At 38.9% G+C, this 12,484-nt stretch overlaps 1 pseudogene; it reads right to left on the reverse strand.

Moving 5' to 3' along the window:
• Nucleotides 1-4,976: 4,976 nt before the first annotated feature.
• Nucleotides 4,977-12,484, reverse strand: part of LOC149150841 (subtilisin-like protease SBT2.3 pseudogene) — a 37,857-nt pseudogene continuing 30,349 nt past the window's right edge.

Consider the following 12,484-nt stretch of genomic DNA (forward strand, 5'->3'; position numbering starts at 1 on the left):
GTTTTCCCTTCAGTTTCTCTGACGTTATTTGGAATGTAAATGAGATGTTAGAACACAGAAATGTCTCTTATGATAGGGATTTGACTTTCGATTTGTGCAAACCAACTGAATTTCGGCACTTTTCAATTTTAATACAAACTCTGTTCTGCAAGTTTTCTTTTTCGATTTTATGAAATTGAAGGATAGCCTCTTGGTTGATTCGTGCAGGGATGATGACCTTTGGACTTCGGCAAAGGATCAGGAGAGGCTTGGTGAATTTGCCTCTAACAGAGGAATGTTAGGCTGAGTCTAACATTGGCTCCAATTGGGATGGCAGTTGCCGCTCCGTGGAGGTGCCAAGAACATCAGATCTTTGGGAGAGCAGACAGTGACTCCATCCATTGGGCTATGGAGTCCATTATTCCGATAAACCAACATGACTCAATTTATTGACTGAAACTCGACTTAAACTGTCTCAATGCAACCTGAAATGACTGAAAAACTTGACTCTAACAAACTAACTCAAAATGACAAAAGTCCTGGACTTAAAACTTAAAGCTTGTTGCAGTACATGGCCACCTGTGTTTCTTACAAGACAATATATCCTCAAACTATATCAAAATGCCAATGCAACCAATCAAGAAGATGGCTTCTTGACTGATTCTTCCTATCAGATATTCTGGTCAACAGTAGGTGCTTGTAACTTGGTCTCCAAAAAGCTAATTTACCATGATCTCCTTCATCACCGAACACTACAATAATCACCTTCACTGCTGGCTGCAACAAACTTGCCAGAGGATCTTGAAACACATGAATATTTGCCATTGACACGTCCTGCTGGGAAAATGAGATGTCTTTTTCTCTTGCCTCTGATTTTTCTTCATAAATAAGAGCACGTTCCTGGTCTCCAAAAAATTCTAAACAAGTAGATGAGCAGATTTCCTCTTCAAAGAACGTTTCAAAACACGAAACATATGAAGAAAATCTGAAATGGAATCCATAATGGTCTGGCCGGCTATAGTCTGAATATATTTCTGAACATCTTGGCATGATATGACAGCCAGATTCTCATTACATTCACCACATTCATCAATCATGAGAAAAGCAACTTTAGATGATTCTTGAAACTCAAGCATGACATCTCTATCATCTATCATAAATTCATCCGGAGAAACTTTTTCACCTACTTGAACAAAGATATCCTCTTGCTATTCATGAATTGACCAGATTACCTTGGTAGGAAGGCTGTGTTCTGATGAAATGAGGGCAGTTAGGCCTGTAACTCTGTCTTCTTCATTTGAGGCAGCCTCAACAATGCAATTCTCTCCTATGAGATCCGGAACAACATGTTTTTCCTCATCACAATCCGTCTCTCGATCTGGTTTATCATCATCATTTTCGGAGATTAGAACATCATTTTCCTGCATATCCTCATTTATTTCAAACAGATCTGAAATAGGACTTCTTTTTCCATCATTTTTAGTCATATGGAAATCTTTAACCTGCTGATTTTGATCCTGCTGCAAAGTTTCCTCTAAGAGTTTTGTAGGCTGCTGAAACGGATTTTCATACAATGCTTCCATGATTTCTTCGTCCGTAAAATTATCATCCTCATAGTATTTTTCAAGGTTCTCAATAAAACCATAAGCATGCTTGCAACAATCCTGAACTAAATTTAATGACGGATAAGATTCTTTATACTTCTCAAAGAATATGGAACGAAAATCCTTTATACAATAAATGGAGGCAGGTGGAAAACTTTCATACGAAGATCGGGCATCATCTTCCAGAGTAGCCATAAAAATTTTCATCAAACAGTCTTCAGGAAAATCGATCTTTAATTTATGCACGTGAATGTGAAATTTCACCAGATGAAGAGCAGCGTCATTACCTTCCACATTTCTGAACACAGGAAAATTCTTTGACCAATCTACCTTGGGCATTTTATTTGGAAAACCTGGGATGTGATCTTGGCTCATGGGAGCGTATCTTCTTGCAATCCAATCCATCTTAAAAAAAAAAATCTCAAAGCTACCGATCCTCCTGTAGTGGAGTCACCATGAAGCACCGATTGCTGGATTCTTCAGTGAATGGAGTCGTCAGGTGAATGAGGAGTCGCCAGGTGAATGATTTCAACCGTCTTCTTATGTCTAATCGGCGTTCACCATCAACAATTAGATCGGAACTTGAGATATGAACTGGGGCAAAACAATCTTCAAGCAAACCATTTTTGTCCCCAGTATGGTCGCCACTATGTTAGCGCTCGAATCGGTGTCAGGCTGAAGAAGGAAAGACTCGAGGAAACATCAAACCAAGCTCAGCCTCGTAGCTAGCCCTACGAGGACAGGAGAGGGCTCTCTCCTGTCAATCTCGATAAAATGATCAATAGAGTCTTAGATGACTTAAATGGGAGCTGATTTTAGGCTAGTAAATGAATTTGAATGAGGGATATTTGATTTAATGACTAAGTTGCTGGGATGTATGGGACAAGGACAGCATGAGTAGAGATTTAACCAAAGGCACAGGTTATTTCATAAGGCGAGATAAGCATGAGATTTTAGCAATCGAATTGAAACTACATGGGGTGAAAAGATTGTTTAAGAAAGCTGAAAAGGGCATTAATGTATGAATCCTTTCCAGGCAGAAGAAAACACATAAAGACTGAACACTTCCTCAAGGCAGAGTAATGAATGAATTCTACCTTTCTCACTTAAAAGTATTCAGCTGGAAACGATCATGAATGAACTGCAAAACATCACAGGATACATATGAAACAGAGAGAAAAAACACATGCCAAAACTCATACCGCAAGAATCTTATAAATCAGAGCTGCACCATTTAATTATTTCTCTGTCAAAACTGTACAGTGATAGTGCTGGGTTTTTTCTTCCCACACTTTTCTCAGAACTCAGAACCCTTTACACATAAATTTTCATACAATAAATAGACTCAGGAATGGGAAAACAGATCGATGAGAATAGGGGCCGTTTCACCTAAAATCATGAGAATAGGAAAGCTCTGCTCTAAAAAGGAGTAGAGTTACATTTGTTTGTTGATGGCAAATTAAACGACAGAATCTGGAGCGCAGACCCTTAGAATTGCAACTACAGTTAAAAATATACCATCGGTTCCTATCTTTATGCTGCGGTGACTCTTCACCTTACGCTGGCCCTTTGAATCAAAAGCTAATTTTCAATAAACGGTTTTCCACTAAAATTTCGCCTTTAATGAACGCACCCAGCTGCAATTTGCTAAGCTCAACACGTGTCTCCATTTTGTAGAAATTACTTTTATCACTGATCTGAGAGAGTTGGTCTAATGAAAGCGTAACAATGACCACCCAGCACACCTCCACTGTGAACCAAAACACTATGAAGAGTATATAAATCGCACACACTTCTATCAGCATCTGGAGAGAGATGTTTGCCATTGTCTCTGTCTGAGTCAAGTGAAGTAGAAATTCATTTCAATCATTTATCTTGACCATTGTGTCTCGCATGAAATCATATTCAACACTTCACTGAAGTTGTGGTACGGGGAAAACCGAGGAAAAGAACACCTTTTCTTGCCTTCTGAAGTCCATATTGCTCTACGCGATATTTGTTATCACCATCAAGTTTTTTCAACTTCAAAATACTTATCAAACGAAGCATAGACATCTCGGCAGCCTTTAACATCAAGCTGTAGATCATATAATGATTCCTTCCTTGTAGATTTATAATCCACATTTACGCACTCGATGTAGTTCAAATGATGTCTTTCAAATAGATGCTTTATTGTATCCTCACCAGCTATTCCCTTCATTTATCTTCTAACTTCTCGCAGAGTACTTGGTTTAGCTCCTGCAAATCCTCTGTTGTAGTGTGCTCCACTTCCATGCTACAGAGAGGCGTAGAGAAATATATATCATGCTTCTTTAGAAAAGCTCGAAGCCCACGAGTGGATCTTGTGAGATATGCAGCACATGTATTCTCCAATTTCGCATTTAAACTACCTCCCACAAACATGACTATAAACTGTTGAGTGCAAAAATAAACGATATCACATGTCTTTTTCCTAAACATGTAATATATGGAACGAAATGAATCTTACCAGGCTGATTGTCGTTTTGACAGGAACTCATTCTCGGCAACATAGTATTATTCAACATCCGACACCAGTTTAAGTGAAGAGGAAGAAATTAGGCGCACATTAACTTTCAAGCTCAAATCAGAAGGTACTCTATCTCCAGCCATTGGAAAATCATGTCCAAAACTGTTAGCATGCGAGGATGATCCTAAATTTACCAATAAACCTGTAGAGTCATGAGGTTGAGCGACAATAGTTGAGGCCTTATTATTTGCCAATCCCTTAAACCCCTTGGTCATATCAACGGTCATTCTTGAATACCAAGCAGGAGAACTCAAAGAGCGCTCAGCAACATTACGAAAGTTGTTATATTCTTTGACACTCGGCCTTTAATTCAATGTTCTTGTTTGCATATGCACTATTTATGGAGATATCTGGATTACCGAATGAAGCGTGATTCCATTTGTTCTCCAAATGAATTTTGATGAAAGCTTCACATCAGATGGTGTGGAACATTGGTTGGTCTCTTTTATCTGTTTCTTTGCCACGGTAGATGTCTTTGTGGCATTTCGGGCTTTGACTTATCACCTTCCCTGTTTGAATGAAAACCAATTTTTTATAATCAGCATCCAGATGTCTAGTTTGGCAAGCATATCTCCCAACGTGTCCTACGAGCATTTCATAGCCGCTATATGCTCTATATTATTTCCATTCTTTCTGTTGTGGAAATGTTGTAGCTTCTCCAAATTCCTCTAGAAATTCAACACATCTGTCATTGTGCGACAGCTGTAGTCTTCTCAAATTAGGAAATTTTTTGCATTCCTTTATAAACATTGGCCATGGAGTCATCATATTGTAACCCCAGGTCCATGAGGTTCTGAAGTCCAAATATCCATTTGGGTACCACGCATTTAGTCAGACTAACCGTTTCAAGGCATTCCATGACTTCCAAGCAGAAGGATTCTTCCAATGCTAGGTGCAATACTATTGTCGGTGGCATTGAGGAATACTGTAAGCTTCTGGGTCTCCCAATGTGAAACTGTAAATGATGTGGGTGCAACAGAAACAAAAACACCAAATGGCGCACTCCAAAGAGCCTTGTAACTCTCATTTACTGCTATATTCAGAAAGCTCCTCTCAATGGTACGAGAATTGATCAAACTAGCTACTGTGATTGAAGGAACGTTGAGGTCAGAACTAATTCCAACGTTTGAACTACATACAGCACCGGTGTAATTGAGAACAAGAGGTGCAGATCCATTTATGGTACATAGGAACGCAATATAATTTTCACAACCTGCATCGAAGATGAGTTCGGGATCCAAGGCAACAGTTGGATTCACAAATCCACTTCCCATGTCAAACGGTGTGGCTAGAATTGCATCGACATCTGGCTTGTTGTAGGAAAGTTGTGCCATAATTGGTAACCCTTGATTGTCATTGAGTGATGCAGTGGTGGATAGTACAGAAGCAATGGTTGCTGGGTTAAATTTGGGGTATTTTTGTTTCACTAGAGCTGCCACTCCCGCTATATGAGGTGCTACCATGCTTGTTCTCGAAAACATTGCAAAATTCTCGCCTTCAAATTCAGCTGAATCTGTGCCAACAGAGTTTCAAGCAGCCCAGATGAGATTACCAGGAGCTATTATATTTGGTTTCAGTATATCTGCTGCATCTAAAAGATTGTCCTGCGGATTGGGCCCCCTTGAAGAATAATACATGACTTTGGGTGCTTTCTTGTTGTAATCTGCTTTCAATCCTCCAAGGACTCTGGCAACTCCTCCAAACTTAACACTGTTGTTAGATTCATCTCTAGTTATGGAGTCACTGTAGTATTTCAGAAATGTCTTAGAATCATCTGAAGAGGAAATGATCAATCCCGACATCGTCAAAGGGACTGGATTGAACAGAAACCCAACCACAAAAGGGTCTGTGTAGAAGATGATGCCCACTGCACTCAAATTGTTAGCAGTCATAACTGCTTGTCTCACAGAAGACAGACCAAGGACAAACCTTATTGTGCAGCTACAGATCAAGATGTTTCCTTCAACTAGATGTTGTTCCAGCTCACTGGGATCTTGGCAATCATTGGCATACATATCATCAGTTCCATTCTTCTGGGCATGAGTTGCAGCAACTAGACTATACATATCATCATCATCTATTCCAGGAGCAAGTCCAACTCCTGAGATTGTGAGATTGTTGCCAAGAACTATAGAATTATTATAACTATGATCATCGGCAGCAGCTCCCACTGTGAATATCCATGGGCTGAAGGACCAAATACTCTTTGGAGAAGGTCCAGCGTTTCCTGCAGCTTGAACGACAAATATTCCAACTTTCACAGCGGACAACAAAGCCATGTCTATTGGGTTAAAGAAAGTCACAATCCCAGAAGGTGGCCTGTTAGGTATGATTGACAGAGACAGTATATCAACCCCATCTTGAGCTGCCTGGAATAAACATGTGCAAAAACTCACCAATTCATACTGTTGTCTGTCAAGAAGACGTCTACTGATCTATAGCTCCCACAATATCTGCATTCTAATTTTGGCTTTCGGTCCTTTCACCATTTAAACTCCAATGTTTTCGCTTCTAAACACATCATACAGGAATAAAATCACTGAACAGGCCCTATCGACTTATTTGGAGAAGAATTGAGCTGAAACAAATTGATTTTTTGATGAATCGATGATGAATTTCGGCCTTTGGGCTCTGTGTGCCACGCGCACTCCCAGTGCACCACGCCTAGTGAGTGCGCCATGCCAGTGTTAAATTCACACTACGGAGGAGCACCCCATGCGCCGCGCGGCCCATGTGCACCGCGCCTTCTTCCTATGCAACGCGCAACTCCGTTTCAACACAATTTCGACCTCCAACATTGAATTTGCTTTCTCCATGTTTTCCCTTCAGTTTCTCTGATGTTATTTGGCGTGCAAATGAGATGTTAGAACACATAAATGTCTCTTATGATAGGGATTTGACTTTCGATTTGTGCACACCAACTGAACCTCAGCACTTCTCAATTTTAATACAAACTCTGTTCTGCAAGTTTTCTTTTTGGATTTTATGAAATTGAAGGATAGCCTCTTGGTTGATTCGTGCAGGGATGAAGACCTTTGGACTTCGGCAAAGGATCAAGAGAGGCTTGGTGAATTTGCCTCTGACAGAGGAATGTTAGGCTGAGTCTAACAGTAAGTTCAAATAATTTCATGAGCATAAGTTGGGGAAACTTATAGCTGATGAGTACACAAATAGATTCTTGGAACTCTTGAGCTATGTACCTTATATCAAGGATGAGAAATTAAATATTTAGATGTACTACAGTGAGCTACCATAGGATTTTAGAGACATAATTTAATTTGATGAGTCAAGAACCTTGGAGGACACAATTTAGAAAACTAGGTATTGCTATGAACAGTCCAAGCATAAACTTAAATTTTGGGTTGGTTGGGAAGCAAGAGGTAGGCCTAGCTTTAAAGGAAAAAGACAAAAATATTCAGTATATCAACCAAGGAGAAGGAATGTAAAGTTCACTTCACCCGCCAAGGGTGAGCTTTAGTAGAAATCTACTATTGCTAATAGATATCAGTTCTCTAAACCAGAAAAGGGTGGGACCGAGGGGTTCAGAAGAGGACCCATATAGTGTTATACATGTGGAGAAAACCATAGGCAGAAAGACTATCCTCATGAATAGTATAATGTCCCAAAGTTGTATATTGTGTAAGAAGCATATACAATGTATGATGTGGCTCAGAACGTGCCTTGAATCTATGACGTGTTGGACAACAAGCAAGTTGAACATCATAGATTTAATGATCAATATGGAAGTTATGGTCACTAACCAACCTATTTTGATTTTGATTGACCCATGCTCTAATTTGAATTATATTATCCCAAAGGTCATAGAAAAATGTGTGTTGCATAAGAAATCCCATGAAAAATCATGGTTGGTTCAACTAGCAATGGGAACTAAAAGGTGAGTTGCAGACATGATAATGCTTAGTGGTGACCAATGGCATCCCCATGTTGGTTAATTCAAACCTATTGTTGTGGGGGTCATATGATATGCTAGTCAACATAGATTGGCTAGCGACCCACCAAAAAAAATTGACTACCATGTTAAGTCGTTAAAATGTCCCAGTGACGAAGGAGAAAGAGTGATGTTGTACAAGATAAGAAGGTAAGTGACTACCAGACATATTTCGACACTACAAATGAAAAGATGCACCTAAAAGGGATGTGATTTATATGTAGTCCAGGTGACCAGTGATCAAAAGAAAATAGGGACATGATGGAAGAACATCTAATATTAATACATTTCAGTGATGTACTTCCTTAGGAAATACCAGGATTTTCAACAAGAGGATAAATTGATCTCTCAATTGAATTATTGTTAGGATAATTCCAGTGTTAAAATACCCATATCGCAAGAGCATGCTAGAGTTGGTGGAGTTGAAATTATAATTGAAGGAACTATTGGACAATGGGGTATATCATGCCCATTTTCTTTCCTTGGGGAGCCTCAGGGCTATTTGTGAAGAAAAAGGATGGAACACTACGGTTGTGCATAGAATATAGGTAGCTAAATAAATCCACGGTGAAGAACAAGTATCCTCTACCTAGGATTGATGACTTGTTTGATCAGTTGAGAGGGGATTTGGTATTTTCAAAAACAAACTTGAGTTTTGGGTAACACCAATTTCATATTAAATATGAAGATATCCACAAGACAACTTTCCAAACCATGTATGGATATTATGAGTTTGTGGTGGTGCCATTTGGGTTCACAGGTTCTCTTGCCACATTTATATATCTAATGAACAATGTCCTTAGCCCATATTTGGATAGGTTTGTGTTGTTATTTATAGATGACATATTGGTTTACTCTAAAACCAAAGAATAGCATGAAGAACATTTGAGAGAAATCTTGTAATTTCTGAGAGAGCACAAGCTTTATTCCAAGCTCAACAAATGTGCTTTCTTCCAATCACAAGTTAAGTACAAGTGGTATACCATCTCTACGGAAGGAGTAGTAGGTGATGAGGAGAGGATCAAGGCCATCATGGAGTGGCCTACTCCTCAAAATGTCGTAGAAGTTAGATCATTCATGGGGTTGGTAGAATATCATTGAAGATTCATTAAAAAATTCTCAAGGATCACAACCTTGCAGAGGAAAGGAGTTAAGTTCCAATGGACATTAGAGTGTGTAGCTAGTTTTGAGCAGCTAAAACACTTTCTCACACATCTGCCAATATGAGAATAGTTGACCTGGAAAAATATTTCGTGGTTTGCACAAACGCTTGCAAGGAAGGGTTTGGTGGAGTCTTAATGCAATAAGGACATGTGATTTGTTATGAATCATGAAAAATAAATGAGCATGAGAGAAATTATGTCACTTATGACTTGGAGCTTGAAACAATAGTAAATGAATTGAAACATGGATGAACTACCTTCTTGGAAGGAAGTTTGTTTTAATGTCAGATCATGGAGGGATGAGATATTTATTTGACTAGCCCAAGTTGAATGCAAGGCAAGCTAGATGGATAGCTTTAATGAGCAAGTTTGAATTTGATATAAATTATATCAAAGGAAAAGAAAAGAAAGTAGCATATGCACTTAGCAGAAGAGTACAAGTGTCTCATATGGCATCCATAAACACTTGTGAAGTTGCTATTAAAGAGAGGATCAAATATGCCTTGCTTCAGGATGAGAATTATCATCATGTGAAGGAACACTTGCAACAAGAGCTAGAAGGATCATTGAGTAAGAATTACTCACTCACTAGTGATGGTATGTTGAAGTTCAAAGGTAGATGGTATGTGCCTTACATGGGAAAATTGAATAAGCACATATTGAACAAATTTCACAAAAGACCTTATTTAGGTCATCTTGGATATTAGAAAATGATAATAGCTATGAAGAAAATACACTATTGGTCAGGCATGAAAAATTAAGTGTTTGATTATATTGCCAGGTGTCTAGAATGTCAGCAAGTTATAATGGAGAGTAGATACCCAACGGGATTGTTACAACCAATCTCCATTCCTAAATGGAATTCAAAAGTCATCTCCATGTATTTCATCATAGGACTGCCAAGACATCTAGATGACATGCTATTATAATGGTGTTGGTGGAAAACTTGAGAAAGACAACTCATTTTATAGTTGTCAAATCAACCCACAAGGCATTTGACATAGCTCATATTTTCATGAAAGAGATATTTAGATTACATGGTATACCCAAGAATATCATTTCAGATCCATATGCCAAATTCACTTCAAAGTTTTGGAAAGCATTGTTTACAAGTTTTGGAATAGAGTTAGCATTTAGCACAATGTATCATCCTCAGATGGATGAAAAAATTGAAAGAGTAAATCAAGTCTTAAAAGACATGCTAAGGATGTATGGCATGCATCAGCATAAGAGGTGGGAATATTTCCTACCATTAGTCGAATTTTCCTACAACAATGGGTATAAAGAGTCACTAAAGACAAGTCCTTTTGAGGCTTTATATGGAACAAAATGTGGCACACCCATCAACTGGAATGATCTGGTGGATAGGGTGGTGCTTGGACCTGATATGCTGAAGGAAATGGAGCAAGAATTAATTAATATTAGGTAAAAATTGAAACCAACCCAAGACGGGAAAAAGAGCTATGCATATCAATAAAGAATGCACAAGTAATTCCAAGTGGGAAAACATGTATATCTTTTCATCAAACCAAGAAAAGAGTTCACTAATAACAATGTTTTACAACTCGGACTCGGACTCGGACTCGGCCGAGGATCGACTCCGACTCGGACTCCGACTCGGTAATGACTCGGCCGGCTCGATTTCAATGACTCGGTCGTTGTAAAAAATACATTAAATATTTATTTTTTTTATAAAAAAACATAATTTTAAATATTTTAAACATAATTTTAAAGATTTTCATTCAAGTTTCCAAACACACAACATTATAATATACATGGAAGACAACATATGATCAAAGTAGGCTCATGAACCAATCCATTATATCAAAATGGTACGGTGGTACCCAATGGCAATAGTAAATACATAGTCAACTGTAGTCTGTCATACATGATCAAAGACTCAAGAGTCAAAACAAAATACAAATAACCAAGGAGGCTAGTAGCTACTGCCAGAGGAGCCAAGATCATCTCGACCAATCTCTGGATCATCATCATCAGAGTCAGACAAGGGGCCCCATCAATGACCAGTACTGGCTACTGCTAGAGTTGCCAACATCATCTAGCTCAGTGTTACTTGGGAGCAGGAGCGGAAGTGGGGAGCGAGAGCGAAAACGGGAGCAGAAGCGACATTTTCAGAAGCTCCAGGTTTGAGAGCGAATCCCAGAGGAGTTCAACAACCAATGTCACTAACATCAAGGTACACAGAGGGATTGGTGCTCTTGATTAAATACGAGTTCCATACCCTAATACATGACAAAATTCAATGGAAACATTGCAATCCTCCAATCCTAAAACCCTGAAAAAATGATAAGTCTGCTGGATTTTGAATGAAATCTAAAATTCTACTTTCTCCATATGAAATCCAATGAGGCTGGAACCACTCTTAAACATCCTGAGTCATTTCATGGTAATGTTAAAAATTTAAGTAAAGGATGAAAATGAAGATTAAGGAGAATGTCACTTTTACTTTAAGAATTTAACATTACCATGAAATTTGAACATCATATCAATACTAAGAGAGGGGAATGGACCCCAAATAGCACTTAACCAATTTAGAAAACACCTTGGAGTCCCCAACAATCAGCCAAATGTTAAAAAGTTAAAAAAAAAATAGAAAAATCGTTGTTTCTTTGGGTGACTGGCTGAATTTAATGACTCGGCCGAGTAGATGTGCAAAACGGCCGGGTTGACCGAGTCATGACTGACTCGGCCGAGTCATGCAATAACTCGGCCGAGTCAGTCATGACTCGGCCTCCCGGACTGGTTTTTCTACCGGGTCACTCCTCAAGGCTTCAACTCGGTTCGACTCGGCCGTTTCGGTTTCGAAACGGCCGGTTTGTAAAACAATGACTAATAATGGAATCTTGTGCCAAGATGGCGCTAGTATTTTATGGCCCATTTCATATTTTGGAAAGAGTGGGGCCAATGGCTTATAGATTAGAATTGCCACCCACAGTGAAAGCACATGTTGTTTTCCATATTTCTTTTCTTAAAAAGTATGTACATGATGCCAATCATATTGTTGATTGGCCTATTATATAGATGGAATCGGAATGAGAACTCCAACCAGAAATAAAGTGAATTTTGGACTAGAGGCAGAATGTGCTCTGGAATCAAGTATAGAGTAGGTCAAGGTGAAATGGAAGCAATTTGGACCAGATGAAGCCACCTAGGAAATCGTTGATCGATCACCATAAACTACTTTTTGATCTTAGACCTTTATGCCTTAAGCCAAATATTT

This window comes from Pinus tabuliformis, chromosome 9 (genome assembly GCF_031772625.1).
Source record: "Pinus tabuliformis cultivar Carrire ecotype Pingquan chromosome 9, CPIR1, whole genome shotgun sequence".
Classification (NCBI taxonomy): Eukaryota; Viridiplantae; Streptophyta; class Pinopsida; order Pinales; family Pinaceae; genus Pinus; species Pinus tabuliformis.